This window comes from Oncorhynchus clarkii, chromosome 2 (assembly GCF_045791955.1).
Source record: "Oncorhynchus clarkii lewisi isolate Uvic-CL-2024 chromosome 2, UVic_Ocla_1.0, whole genome shotgun sequence".
NCBI lineage: Eukaryota > Metazoa > Chordata > Actinopteri > Salmoniformes > Salmonidae > Oncorhynchus > Oncorhynchus clarkii.
Window position 1 is genome coordinate 83,301,127 of NC_092148.1, and position 14,726 is coordinate 83,315,852.

A 14,726-nucleotide genomic window follows, 5' to 3' on the forward strand; every position below is an offset into this window, starting at 1 on the left:
GGATTTTCTGGATTCCGTCTCTCACAGTTGAAGTGTACCTATGATAAAAATTACAGACCTCTACATGCTTTGTAAGTGGGAAAACCTGCAAAATCGGCAGTGTATCAAATACTTGTTCTCCTCACTGTATATATATTTTTTATATATATAAAAAAACCATCTGATTAATCGGTATTGGCTTTTTTTGGTCCTCCAATAATCGGTATCGGCGTTTAAAAAAAATCATAATCGGTCGACCTCTAGTACAAACATTATTGGGCAGAGACAACAGCACAAAGGGCAAGAAGGCAGAGACAACAATATATCACGCAAGGCTGCCACAATTGTCAAATCAAATCAAATATTATTTGTCACATACACATGGTTAGCAGATGTTAATGCGAGTGTAGCGAAATGCTTGTGCTTCTAGTTCCGACAATGCAGTAATAACCAACAAGTAATCTAGCTAACAATTCCAAAACTACTACCTTATAGACACAAGTGTAAGGGGATAAAGAATATGTACATAAAAATATATGAATGAGTGATGGTACAGAGCGGCATAGGCAAGATACAGTAGATGGTATTGAGTACAGTATATTCATATGAGATGAGTATGTAAACAAAGTGGCATAGTTAGTGGCTAGTGATACATGTATTACATAAAGATGCAGTAGATGAAATAGAGTACAGTATATACGTATACATATGAGATGAATAATGTAGGGTATGTAAACATTATATTAGGTGGCATTGTTTAAAGTGGCTAGTGATATATTTTACAGAATTTCCCATCAATTCCCATTATTAAAGTGGCTGGAGTTGAGTCAGTGTGTTGGCAGCAGCCACTCAATGTTAGTGGTGGCTGTTTAACAGTCTGATGGCCTTGAGATAGAAGCTGTTTTTCAGTCTCTGTCCCAGCTTTGATGCACCTGTACTGACCTCGCCTTCTGGATGATAGCGGGGTGAACAGGCAGTGGTTCGGGTGGTTGTTGTCCTTGATGATCTTTATGGCCTTCCTGTGACATCGGGTGGTGTAGGTGTCCTGGAGGGCAGGTAGCTTGCCCCCGGTGATGCGTTGTGCAGACCTCACTACCCTCTGGAGAGCATTACGGTTGTGGGCGGAGCAGTTGCCGTACCAGGCGTTGATACAGCCCGACAGGATGCTCTCGATTGTGCATCTGTAGAAGTTTGTGAGTGCTTTTGGTGACAAGCCAAATTTCTTCAGCCTCCTGAGGTTGAAGAGGCGCTGCTGCGCCTTCTTCACGATGCTGTCTGTGTGGGTGGACCAATTCAGTTTGTCTGTGATGTGTACGCCGAGGAACTTAAAACTTACTACCCTCTCCACTACTGTTCCATCGATGTGGATAGGGGGGTGTTCCCTCTGCTGTTTCCTGAAGTCCACAATCATCTCCTTAGTTTTGTTGACGTTGAGTGTGAGGTTATTTTCCTGACACCACACTCCGAGGGCCCTCACCTCCTCCCTGTAGGCCGTCTCGTCGTTGTTGGTAATCAAGCACACTGTTGTGTCGTCCGCAAACTTGATGATTGAGTTGGAGGCGTGCGTGGCCACACAGTCGTGGGTGAACAGGGAGTACAGGAGAGGGCTGAGAACGCACCCTTGTGGGGCCCCAGTGTTGAGGATCAGCGGGGTGGAGATGTTGTTGCCTACCCTCACCACCTGGGGGCGGCCCGTCAGGAAGTCCAGTACCCAGTTGCACAGGGCGGGGTCTCGAGCTTGATGACGAGCTTGGAGGGCACTATGGTGTTAAATGCTGAGCTGTAGTCGATGAACAGCATTCTCACATAGGTATTCCTCTTGTCCAGATGGGTTAGGGCAGTGTGCAGTGTGGTTGAGATTGCATCGTCTGTGGACCTATTTGGGCGGTAAGCAAATTGGAGTGGGTCTAGGGTGTCAGGTAGGGTGGAGGTGATATGGTCCTTGACTAGTCTCTCAAAGCACTTCATGATGACGGAAGTGAGTGATAGTCGTAGTCGTTTAGCTCAGTTACCTTAGCTTTCTTGGGAACAGGCACAATGGTGGCCCTCTTGAAGCATGTGGGAACAACAGACTGGGATAGGGATTGATTGAATATGTCCGTAAACACACCAGCCAGCTGGTCTGTGCATGCTCGAGGGCGCGGCTGGGGATTCCGTCTGGGCCTGCAGCCTTGCGAGGGTTAACACGTTTAAATGTTTTCCTCACGTCGGCTGCAGTGAAGGAGAGTCCACATGTTTTGGTTGCGGGCCGTGTCAGTGGCACTGTATTGTCCTCAAAGTGGGCAAAAAAATTATTTCGTCTGCCTGGGAGCAAGACATCCTGGTCCGTGACGGGGCTGGTTTTCTTTTTGTAATCCGTGATTGACTGTAGACCCTGCCACATACCTCTTGTGTCTGAGCCGTTGAATTGAGATTCTACTTTGTCTCTATACTGACGCTTAGCTTGTTTGATTGCCTTGCGGAGGGAATAGCTACACTGTTTGTATTCGGTCACCTTGCCCTGATTAAAAGCAGTGGTTCGCGCTTTCAGTTTCACGCGAATGCTGCCATCAATCCACGGTTTCTGGTTTGGGAATGTTTTAATCGTTGCTATGGGAATGACATCTTCAACGCACGTTCTAATGAACTCGCTCCCCGAATCAGCGTATTCGTCAATGTTGTTGTTTGATGCAATACGAAACATATCCCAGTCCACGTGATGGAAGCAGTCTTGGAGTGTGGAATCAGATTGGTCGGACCAGCGTTGAACAGACCTCAGCGCGGGAGCTTCTTGTTTTAGTTTCTGTCTGTAGGCAGGAATCAACAAAATGGAGTCGTGGTCAGCTTTTCCGAAAGGAGAGCGGAAGTTAGAATAGCTATGATCTAAGGTTTTTCCAGCCCTGGTTGCGCAATCGATATGCTGATACAATTTAGGGAGTCTTGTTTTCAGATTAGCCTTGTTAAATTCCCCAGCTACAATGAATGCAGCCTCAGGATATATGGATTCTAGTTTGCAAAGAGTCAAATAAAGTTTGTTCAGAGCCATCGATGTGTCTGCTTGGGGGGGGAATATGTACGGCTGTGATTATAATCGAAGAGAATTCCCTTGGTAGATAATGCGGTCGACATTTGATTGTGAGGAATTCTAAATCAGGTGAACAGAAGGACTTGAGTTCCTGTATGTTGTTGTAACCACACCACGTCTCGTTAACCATGAAGCATACGCCCCCGCCCCTCTTCTTACCAGAAAGATGTTTGTTTCTGTTGGCGCGATGCATGGAGAAACCAGCTGGCTGCACCGACTCCGAAAGCGTCTCTCCAGTGAGCCATGTTTCCGTGAAGCAAAGAACGTTACAGTCTCTGATGTTCCTCTGGAATGCTACCCTTGCTCGGATTTCATCAACCTTGTCAAGAGACTGGACATTGGCGAGAAGTATGCTAGGGAGTGGTGCACGATGTGCCCGTCTCCGGAGTCTGACCAGAAGACCGCTTCGTTTCCCCCTTTTACGAAGTCGTTTTTTTGGGTCGCCGGCTGGGATCCATTCCGTTGTCCTGGGTGAAAGGCAGAACACAGGATCCGCTTCGCGAAAGTCATATTCTTGGTCGTACTGATGTTGAGTTGACGCTGCTCTTATATTCAGTAGTTCTTCTCGATTGTATGTAATGAAACCTAAGATGACCTGGGGTACCAATGTAAGAAATAACACGTAAAAAAAACAAAAAAACTGCATTGTTTCCTAGGAACGCGAAGCGAGGCGACCATCTCTGTCGGCGCCGCTTTTACTTTGTCAGTGAGTGTCCATGATTGAGTCTTTGAATGAAGAGATTGAGATAAAACTGTCCAGTTTGAGTGTTTGTTGCAGCTCGTTCCAGTCGCTTGCTGGAGCGAACTGAAAAGACGAGCGACCCAGGGATGCGTGTGCTTTGGGGACCTTTAACAGAATGTGACTGGCAGAATGGGTGTTGTATGTGGAGGATGAGGGCTGCAGTAGATATCTTAGATAGGGGGGAGTGAGGCCAAAGAGGGTTTCATAAATAAGCATCATCCAGTGGGTCTTGCAACTGGTATACAGAGATGACCAGTTTACAGAGTATAGAATGCAGTGATGAGTCCTATAAAGAGCATTGGTGGCAATACATACATACAGTACCAGTCAAAAGTTTGGACACACCTACTCATTCACAGGTTTTTCTTTATTTTACTATGTTCTACATTGTAGAATAATAGTGAAGATATCAAAACTATGAAATAACACATATGGAATCATGTAGTAACCAAAAAAGTGTTAAATAAAAAAATATTTTATATTTGAGATTCTTCAAAGTAGCCGCCTTGAAGACAGCTATGCACACTCTTGGCATCCTCTCAACCAGCTCCATGAGGTAATCACCTGGAATGCATTTCAATTAACAGGTGTGCCTTGTTAAAAGTTAATTTGTGGAATGTCCTTCTTAATGCGTTTGAGCCAATCATTTGTGACAATGTAGGGGTGGTATACAGAAGATAGCCCTACTTGATCCTATTTGGACCAAGTCCATATTATGGCAAGAACAGCTCAAATAAACAAAGAGAAACGACAGTCCATCATTACTTTAAGACATGAAGGTCAGTCAATCCAGAACATTTCAAGAACTTTGAAAGTTTCTTCAAGTGCAGTCGCAAAAACCACCAAGCACTATGATGAAACTGGCTCTCCTGAGGACCGCCACAGGGAAGAAAGACCCAGAGTTACCTCTGCTGCAGAGGATATGTTCATTAGAGTTACCAGCCTCAGAAATTGCAGCCCAAATAAATGTTTCAGAGATCAACTAACAGACAAATCTCAACTAGATGTCGACCGATTATGATTTTTCAACACCGATACCGATTATTGGAGGAACAAAAAAGCCGATACCGGTTAATCGGCCGATTTAATTATTATTATTTTTTTTGTAATAATGACAATTACAACAATACTGAATGAACACTTATTTTAACTTAATATAATACATCAATAAAATCAAGTTAGCCTCAAGTAAATAATGAAACATGTTCAATTTGGTTTAAATAATGCAAAAACAAAGTGTTGGAGAAGAAAGTAAAAGTGCAATATGTGCTATGTAAGAAAGCTAACGTTTCAGTTCCTTGCTCAGAACATGAGAACATATGAACGCTGGTGGTTTCTTTTAACATGAGTCTTCAATATTCCCAGGTAAGAAGTTTTAGGTTGTAGTTATTATAGGAATTATATGACTATTTCCCTCTATACCATTTGTATTTCATTAACCTTTGACTATTGGATTTTCTTATAGGCACTTTAGTATTGCCAGTGTAACAGTATAGCTTCCGTCCCTCTCCTCGCTCCTCCCTGGGCTCGAACCAGCAACACAATGACACCAGCCACCATCGAAGCAGCTTTACCCATGAAGAGCAAGGGCAACAACCACTCCAAGGCTCAGAGCGAGTGACATTCGAAACACTATTAGCGCGCGCTAACTAGCTAGCCATTTCACTTCAGTTACACCAGCCTCATCTCGGGAGTTGATAGGCTTGAAGTCATAAACTGTGCAATGCTTGACGCACAACGAAAAGCTGCTGGCAAAACGCACTAAAGTGCTGTTTGAATGAATGTTTACGCGCCTGCTTCTGCCTACCACCGCTCAGTCAGATACTTAGATACTTGTATGCTCAGTCAGATTATATGCAACGCTAGATAATATCTAGTAATATCATCAACCATGTGTAGTTAACTAGTGATTATGATTGATTTTTTTTAATAAGTTTAATGCTAGCTAGCAACTTACCTTGGCTTACTGCATTCGCGTAACAGGCAGTCAGAGTGCAACGAGAGAGAGGCAGGTCGTTATTGCGTTGGACTAGTTAACTGTAAGGTTGCAAGATTGGTGCCTCCCGAGCTGACGTGAAAATCTGTCGTTCTGCCGCTGAACAAGGCAGAGTTAACTCACCGTTCCTAGGTCGTCATTGAAAATAAGAATGTGTTCTTAACTGACTTGCCTAGTTAAATAAAGGTATATAAAACATTTAAAAAATATATAAAAAATTTAAATGACCAAAAAATAATAATAAAACTAAAAAAAAGATTAATTTGTTTTCTTTGGCAAATCGGCGCCCAAAAATACAGATTTCCGATTGTTATGAAAACTTGAACTCGGCCCTAATTAAATCGGCCCTTCCGATTAATCGGTCGACCTCTAATCTAAACATCAACTGTTCAGAGGAGACTGCGTGAATCAGGCCTTCATGGTCGAAATGCTGCAAAGAAACTACTAAAGGACACCAATAAGAAAAAGAAACACAAGCAATGGACATTTGACTGGTAGAAATCTGTCCTTTGGTCTGTTGAGTCCAAATTTGAGATTTTTGGTTCCAACCGACGTGTCTTTGTGAGACGCAGAGTAGGTGAACGGATGTGTGGTTCCCACTGTGAAGCATGGAGGAGGTGTGATGGTGCTTTGCTGGTGACACTGTCTGTGATTTATTTAGAATTCAAGGCACACTTAACCAGCTTGGCTACCACAGCATTCTTCAGCGATACGCCATCCCATCTGGTTTGCGCTTAGTGGGACTGTCATTTGTTTTTCAACAGGGCAATGACCCAAAACACACATCCAGGCTGTGTAAGGGCTATTTGACCAAGGAGAGTGATGAGTGCTGCATCAGATGACCTGGCCTCCACAATCACCTGACAATCACCTCAGTCCAATTGAGATGGTTTGGGATGAGCTGGACTGCAGAGTGAAGGAAAAGCAGCCAATTTGTGTGACATTTTTTAATAGAGCATTATCATACACCTGTATCAAAACAGGGGCAGCATGAAAAATATACATGTCAACTATGCACTTAATTAAATAGCGAATAGGGGACGCTTTTCCCCATGGTTTATTTACATGCCAGCCAGGTAGGTTACGCTCCCATTGTAAATATAAGCAATGTGCTTAATATTAGGGAAGTTGAGAAATATAGTACTCCTAGTGTCACGCCCTGGTCTTAGTATTTTGTGTTTTCTTTATTATTTTTGATCAGGCCAGGGTGTGACATGGGTTATTTTATGTGGTGTGTTTTGTCTAGGTTTTTTTTGTAGGTATGGGATTGTGGTTAGTGGGGTTGTCTAGAAAAGTCTATGGTTGCCTGGAGTGGCTCTCAATCAGAGGCAGGTGTTTATCGTTGTCTCTGATTGGGAACCATATTTATGCAGCCATATTCTTTCAGTGTTTCGTGGGTGATTGTTCCTGTCTCAGTGTTTGATTGCACCAGATAAGGCTGTTTAGGGTTTCACGTTACGTTTATTGTTTGTGTTAATCTTTTTATTAAACATGAATCGAAATAACCACGCTGCATTTTGGTCCTCCTCTCCTTCGACACTAGAAAGCCTTAACAGAATCACCCACCACAACAGGACCAAGCGGCGTGGTGACAGGCAGCGGCAGCAGGAGCAGCGTAATCCAGATTTCTGGACATGGGAGGAGATATTGGATGGTAAAGGACCCTGGGCTCAGGCGCTGGTATGAGGAGGCAGCACGGCGACGCGGATAGAAGCCCGAGAGTCAGCCCCATAAATTGGGGGGAGGCACACAGGGAGTATAGCGAAGCCAGGTAGGAGACCTGCGCCAACTTCCTGTGCTTACTGGGGGGCTAGAGAGACCGGGCAGGCACCGTGTTATGCGGTGGAGCGCACAGTGTCTCCAGTGCGGGTGCATAGCAGCTCCTCGTATCGGCCGGGCTAGAGTAAGCATCGAGCCAAGTGTCATGAAGCCGGCTCTACGCATCTGGTCTCCAGTGCGTCTCCTTGGGCCGGCTTACATGGCACCAGCCTTGCGCATGGTGTCCCCGGTTCGTCTGCATAGCCCAGTGCGGGCTATTCCACCTCACCGCACTGGCAGGGCGACCGGGAGTATTCAACCAGGTAAGGTTGGGCAGGCTCGGTGCTCAAGAGCTCCAGTGCGCCTGCACGGTCTGGTCTATCCAGTACCACCTCCACACACCAGCCCTCCGGTGGCAGTTCCCCGCACCAGGCTTCCTGTGCGTGTCCTCGGCCCAGTACCACCAGTGCCAGCACCACGCACCAGGCCTACAGTGCGCTTCGCCTGTCCAGCGCTGCCAGAGCCTTCCTCCTCTCCAGCGCTGCCGGAGTCTCCTGCCTGTCCAGCGCTGCCAGAGCCTTCCTTCTCTACAGCGCTGCCAGAGCCTTCCTCCTCTACAGCGCTGCCGGAGTCTCCCGCCTGTTCAGCGCTGCCAGGGCTGTCAGTCTGCAAGGAGCCACCAGAGGTGCCAGTCTGCAAGGAGCTGACAATCTGCAAGGAGCTGCCAGAGCTGCCTGTCTGCAAGGAGCAGCCAGTCTGCAAGGAGCAGCCAGTCTGCAAGGAGCAGCCAGTCTGCAAGGAGCAGCCAGTCTGCAAGGAGCAGCCAGAGCCGCCAGTCTGCATGGAGCAGCCAGAGCCGCCAGTCTGCATGGAGCAGCCAGAGCCGCCAGTCTGCATGGAGCAGCCAGAGCCGCCAGTCTGCATGGAGCAGCCAGAGCCGCCAGTCTGCATGGAGCAGCCAGTCAGCCAGGATCCGCCATTCAGCCAGGATCCGCCAGTCAGCCAGGATCTGCCAGAACTGCCAGTCAGCCAGGATCTGCCGGTGCCATTAACCTGCCTGAGCTGCCCCTCAGTCCCGAGCTGCCCCTCAGTCCCGAGCTGCCCCTCAGTCCCGAGCTGCCCCTCAGTCCCGTGGGGCCCTTGGTGAGGGTTACTAGGCCAAGGTCGGCGGCGAGGGTCGCCAATCTAAGGACGCGATGCAGGCGGACTGAGACTTTGTTGGAGTGGGGTCCACGTCCCGCGCCGGAGCCGCCACCGTGGACAGACGCCCACCCGGACCCTCCCCTATGGGTTTAGGTGTGCGGCCGTGAGTCCGCAACCTTAGGGGGGGGGGGTTCCGTCACGCCCTGGTCTTAGTATTTTGTGTTTTCTTTATTATTTTTGATCAGGCCAGGGTGTGACAAGGGTTATTTTATGTGGTGTGTTTTGTCTAGGGTTTTTTTGTAGGTATGGGATTGTGGTTAGTGGGGTTGTCTAGAAATGTCTATGGTTGCCTGGAGTGGCTCTCAATCAGAGCAGGTGTTTATCGTTGTCTCTGATTGGGAACCATATTTAGGCAGCCATATTCTTTCAGTGTGTCGTGGGTGATTGTTCCTGTCTCAGTGTTTGTTTGCACCAGATAAGGCTGTTTAGGGTTTCACGTTACGTTTATTGTTTGTATTGTTCGTGTTTATCTTTTTATTAAACATGAATCGAAATAACCACGCTGCATTTTGGTCCTCCTCTCCTTCGACACAAGAAAGCCTTAACACCTAGCCTATAGAAAGATGATCTTCCTCTTTCTAAGAGGCCATCAATCTGTTTTCTAGCACAATTGCATAGCCTATCGAAATGTTGAGCAACATGAGCTCATGGGCTCTCATGAAGTGTTTGATTAGATTTTCAAATACATTTGCATTAATGTCAGAGTAATTAGCAAAGGCCGGCCCAGGTGCCGTATTCGACCGCAAGCTGATTCAATACGGCCCGCGGAATTATACACAAAGAATTTGCGATAGTAAAGTTTTGAAAAACCTATTTGATATTCAAATTAAAAGCCCAATGAATACTCAACCTTGTATAATGATTTAACTCCCACCGCTTGTGGGACATTTATTTTGAAGGCACGTATAAATAACTGCACGAGGACAGACAATTTACTGACAGACTGACACGTCACAGTTACAAATAGTAGCTAGCTAGAAATTGCGCAAAAATACTCCTCCTGAGTCGCCAAATAGAAGACAACAATCTCGCCCACCTTCCGACACTCCTTATCAGATGACCAGCAGGAGAAGTATACATCGCTGCTGCGTGCTTTGAACGGTGAATTCTCATCATTTTGAGGATTCAAAGTGTTGGAAAATGACATGCTGTTGGTTAACATGGCTCTCACCTCTCAGCAATCCTGCGCATATCAACATCAGAAACTATACCAGACTTTACTGCTCTAGTCAATGTCCATCAGAGGCTTCACTCCTCACACTGATTGAGTCATTTAAAATGTGATTTTGTGCTTTCCCCTTAACAAGAGTTCTGTCCGTGGTGCTGAATGCACAGTGAACTTTTCCCTCTGTGTAGTTCATTGCATGTTTAATAATGAAAATACCTAGGCCTGGATTAGAGGAAGAATAGAGTGCTGAGTACCAGGTAGTTAGCAAGTTTGGTAGGCTACTAATGACCATCAGCAGCATCAGAGCTTGGAGAAGCCTATGACTAAACGGTCACGTGGAATTTGACTGCCTTCATGACTTGTGACAGCCGGTGTGGCGGTAATACAGTCACCGCAACAGCCCTACCCGTGGTACACCTTTATGGACTTCAAGACATTCAGACTTAACCCCATCCATCACGATGGCCTGAGTTCTGTCACTAAGATAATCATGAAACCAAGAACAAGCATCAGAGCTCAGGCCTATTGAGGACAAGTTATTCAATAAAACATGATCAACAGTATCAAAAGCTTTTGACAGGTCCACAAACAAAGCAACACATTCATTTGAATGTCTAAAGAATTGGCAAGATCATTAACAACTAAAGTGGTTGCTGTAATAGTGCTATGTCCAGGACTAAACCCTGATTGCAGTGTTGTAGTACTCAAGACCTGTCTCAGGTCCGGTCTCGAGACCACATATTGAGTGTCTTGGTCGTCTCGGTGTCAGATACAAGGACTGACCATCCATGATATCCAAATTATAGTTTTAACAGGTCTTTTTTTTTTCAGGCTGATATATTTTGAATGTAAATCAACTTTTATATATACACACATATGGGATATCATGGATGGTCATCTCCAGCCCCATCCCTCAGCTGTTTACCAAATCAGTGGCGGGTTGACCTATGCCATTGTTGGAACTGCAGATTGCCCCATTGAAGAGGACAGTGATGTTTCTACACAGCAAGGCATTCACACCACATCATGCATTGTTGAGTCAAGCATTATTTTCTCATCCACTCATGGCTTGAACTGAACTCCCTTCATATCCACTCAATTGCGCTAGTCTTCTATGGTCCATTGCCACCCATCACTGACATCTTGCTCCCAGGGAAATGCCCAGAGACATGTTTTGCATATCGAGGGGAGGAAAGGAGAACTCAAAAAGTTGAGAACTGTTAAGTAATACCATAGATCTCTCAAACTCAACTCTGGACCTCGAAGCCAGTTCCACTGCTTTTCTTTCATTACCTGATTAGAGGCAAACAATATTTTAGACCTGGGACACTGGGTGTAATTGATTATCAGGTAGAAGAAGAAAAAAAACAGGTACTGTACCCCGTAGGGTAAGAGTTGAATACCCCCGCCATATATAATATGAGGAACATACCATAGACAAGGTTGATGGGGAAGAGGAACTAAAAAGGAGTGATATAAGAACAAGAGAGGATGTTGTTGAGCCACAGCTCAAAAAGACAGGTAGTCCTACATATGCCTTCTATCCAACACAGGAGGTTGGTGGTATCTTAATTGGGGAGGACAGGCTTGTGGTAATGGCTGGAGTGGAATGGTATCAAACACATGGTTTCTGTGTGTTTGATGTCATTCCATTTGCTCTGTTCCAGACATTATTATGAGCCATCCTCCCATCAGCAGCCTCCACTGCTATCCAAGATAGAAAGGTCACGTTATTAACATAAGCTAATGTTTGGCCCACGTATTGGATTTACAGGGAAGAAAAAGAAAATAGGCTAATGTACTGAGTGCTAGTACACTGTACATCTTATCTGTTTTCATGTAATAGGTCACTCGACAACTGGGTCATTAACATTGCTTTGGATGGGTTGCAATGCATACAAGTTGGCCTACGCATTGAGGCACCATAAGTTAACACATTCTCAGCTCGGCCCTAGTCCCTTTAAAGCAGGGTAGTCAACTTTGACATTAACTATTGAAATCATGACTAAGATGGCTATCACTCAAACCAACAATGACTTTTTCTGACCTTCTACCAAGCGGTTGTTGAGTCTTTACTGAAATCATAAATGGCATCCAAAAATATACATTAGCCATGTCACCAGTTACATATGTGAGTAAACACTAAGCATTTCATAATCATATAACTAGCCAGCTACCCACATTCAGACATCTTTCAATTGTATGCCCTTATTTTATTACTTTAGAACAGCTAGCTACAAACACTTTATAAATACACAGTTACTGTTCCAAATATGAGATATTACTTATCCTCTGTTTAGTCCTGTACTAGTGGCTTTACTAACTGGGTTTAGGATAATTACAAAGCAACAATGAATTACCATACAATCTGGCACCATGCATGTAGAAGCTAGTTAGCGAACTTAGTAAAGAAAGACCATTGCATTTGGAACATGGCTTTGCTAGTTAGCTAAACTAGCTGACTAGCTAGCAAAGTTAGGACCACAATAATGGAGACTTTGAAAGTGTGGTTAGTGTCCACACACTCAGTCAATACACAAAATAATTAACAGGTTGAATTGCCTTACCTTGAAATTAATTATTTGAAAGCCAGATAAAACACTATCAGTTGCATTGTCTTACTAAATTACTAAAATTAACTAGTCTAACAAACTAGAGAAGAAATGTACATATATAGCCAAATATATTTAATTTTCTCCTTGTTCTATCTGTGATATAGCTATGTATGTCTAGCGAGACTGTAGACGTGTCTGCCAGTCTGCTAGCATACACAAACTAGCTAGCAAATTAGCAAGCAAGTAACGTTACATACAACAAATAGCACGTCATGCAAGAATAATCTCACCTTGGTCAGATTGTCGCTGTATCTCAATGGCACTCTTAAAATGTCAACCAAATAAGCATCACAAAAAACCAGACTGTCCAGAAGTAAGTCCAAGACCAGGCGATGGTGGACTTGAGTTGCTACACTAAACCTGTCCCATCTTCAACCATGATACTCAGGGCTATCACTTTTTGTGTACTAGTACCTGTAAAATTCTCAGTGTTTCTGGGACTACAATACCATGCCCTGTTTTTACTGTATGATCATGTGTATAGCTATTGTTCAATACTTTGAAAATATTAAAACATGATTTATTTGATAACACAAAAACATATATTTTTTTAAATTGTATTAAAATTAATCAACAAACCATACAGTGTTAATGCATATTTTATGCACACCACTGGCTGATTACCTGACAATCTTTCACCTTTGCAATGAAAATTAAATCAGACTGCATTCAGAGTAAATACACTTTTATAATGAAGTTAGGGCTCCTCCCCCTCATCAATATGGGGAAGTGTAGTGTATCTTGAATCCAGCTGCTTTGAGGATTCCCCGTTTTATGTTCAATACTGTACTCAAAAAGGTAGTCATATACAACATTGTATGTTTGCCCTAGAGCCTCCATCTATAAATTCATCTGTTGTCATTTTTAGCATCACATAAACTGATTTACTAAAGTGTTTTTTTATCTACTCTGTCATGTGGTCAACGTGTGCACATTTATGTAATTTAGATATGAGGGATTTGAATTAAAGTGTAAAGTGAAAAACCTACACAGAGGCCACATTCCAGGCTACCTACACTGATCACAAATATAAATGTAAAGTGTTGGTCCCATGTTTCATGAGCTGAAATAGAATATCCCTTGAATGTTCCATATGCACAAAAAGCTTATTTCTCTCAAATTTTGTGCACAATTTTTTTTTTACATCCATGTTATTGTGAGCATTTCTCCTTTGTCAAGATAATCCATACTCCTGAGTGGCACATCAAGAAGCTGATTTAACATTACAAAGGTGCATCTTGTGCTGTGGACAATAAAAGGCCACTCTAAAATGTGCAGTTTTGTCACACAATGCCAGAAATGTCTCAAGTTTTGAGGGAGCATGCAACTGGCATGCTGACTGCAGGAATATCAACAAGAACTGTTGCCAGAGAATGTAATGTTAATTTCTCTATCATAAACCGCCTCCGTCATTTTAGAGAATTAGGCAGTACTTTCAACGGGCCTCACAACTGCAGACCACGTATGTGTATGGTGAGCAATCTACTGATGTCAACGTTGTGAAGAGTGCTCCATGGTGGCGTTGGGGTTATGGTATGGGCATGCATAAACTACGGACAATGAACACAATTGCATTTTATCTATAGCAATTTGAATGCACAGAAATACCGTGACAAGATCCTGAGGTCCATTGTGAGGCCCATTTTCTTTAAGGTATCTGTGGACCAACAGATCTGTATTCCCAGTCATGTGAAATACATTGTTTAGGGCCTAATGAATTTATTTCAATTGACTGATTTCCTCATATGAACTTTTACTCAGTAAAATCTGTGAAAATTGTTGCATTTATATTTTTGTTCAGAATACTTTAGGGTCACATTGAGCAGATTATCAAGTCATATTGATAGGGATCTTACAGTACAATGGTAAACACTTCTTTCACATTTGTGGAACTAAATAAATATATAGAGGGGTATAGTACAAAGTAGGTTCAATGAGTTAGCCAGCCGACTTTGATAAAGAGCCAGAAATAACCATTTTTGGGGTTCATTAAAGCACAGACCGTAGAAACGTGGAGGCAATTATTTTAGGACTTCCATTTGCCATTGGGGTACTTCTAAAAGCCCATTTCACACCATGGCCTGTTGAATTTGTAATATTTTTTCTGCGTTTGTGATTTCGGCACAAATTAAAATGTGGCACTGACTCACCCATGGATTGATGTTTCAGCATTGTCTCAATGAAGAGTTCAACTAGCCCTG

At 43.9% G+C, this 14,726-nt stretch overlaps 1 protein-coding gene across 2 annotated transcripts in view; it reads right to left on the bottom strand.

Annotated features, from left to right (window-relative positions):
- Positions 1-12,911, bottom strand: part of LOC139375080 (suppressor of tumorigenicity 7 protein homolog) — a 134,451-nt gene extending 121,540 nt beyond the window's left edge. The window contains exon 1 of one of the 2 annotated variants that reach the window (XM_071116546.1): positions 12,756-12,907. The gene's annotated coding sequence lies outside the window, so the exon portion shown is untranslated. Of the gene's footprint in view, positions 1-12,755 lie in introns of both variants that reach the window. The other variant, XM_071116558.1, reaches the window with a different exon arrangement.
- Positions 12,912-14,726: the final 1,815 nt, after the last annotated feature.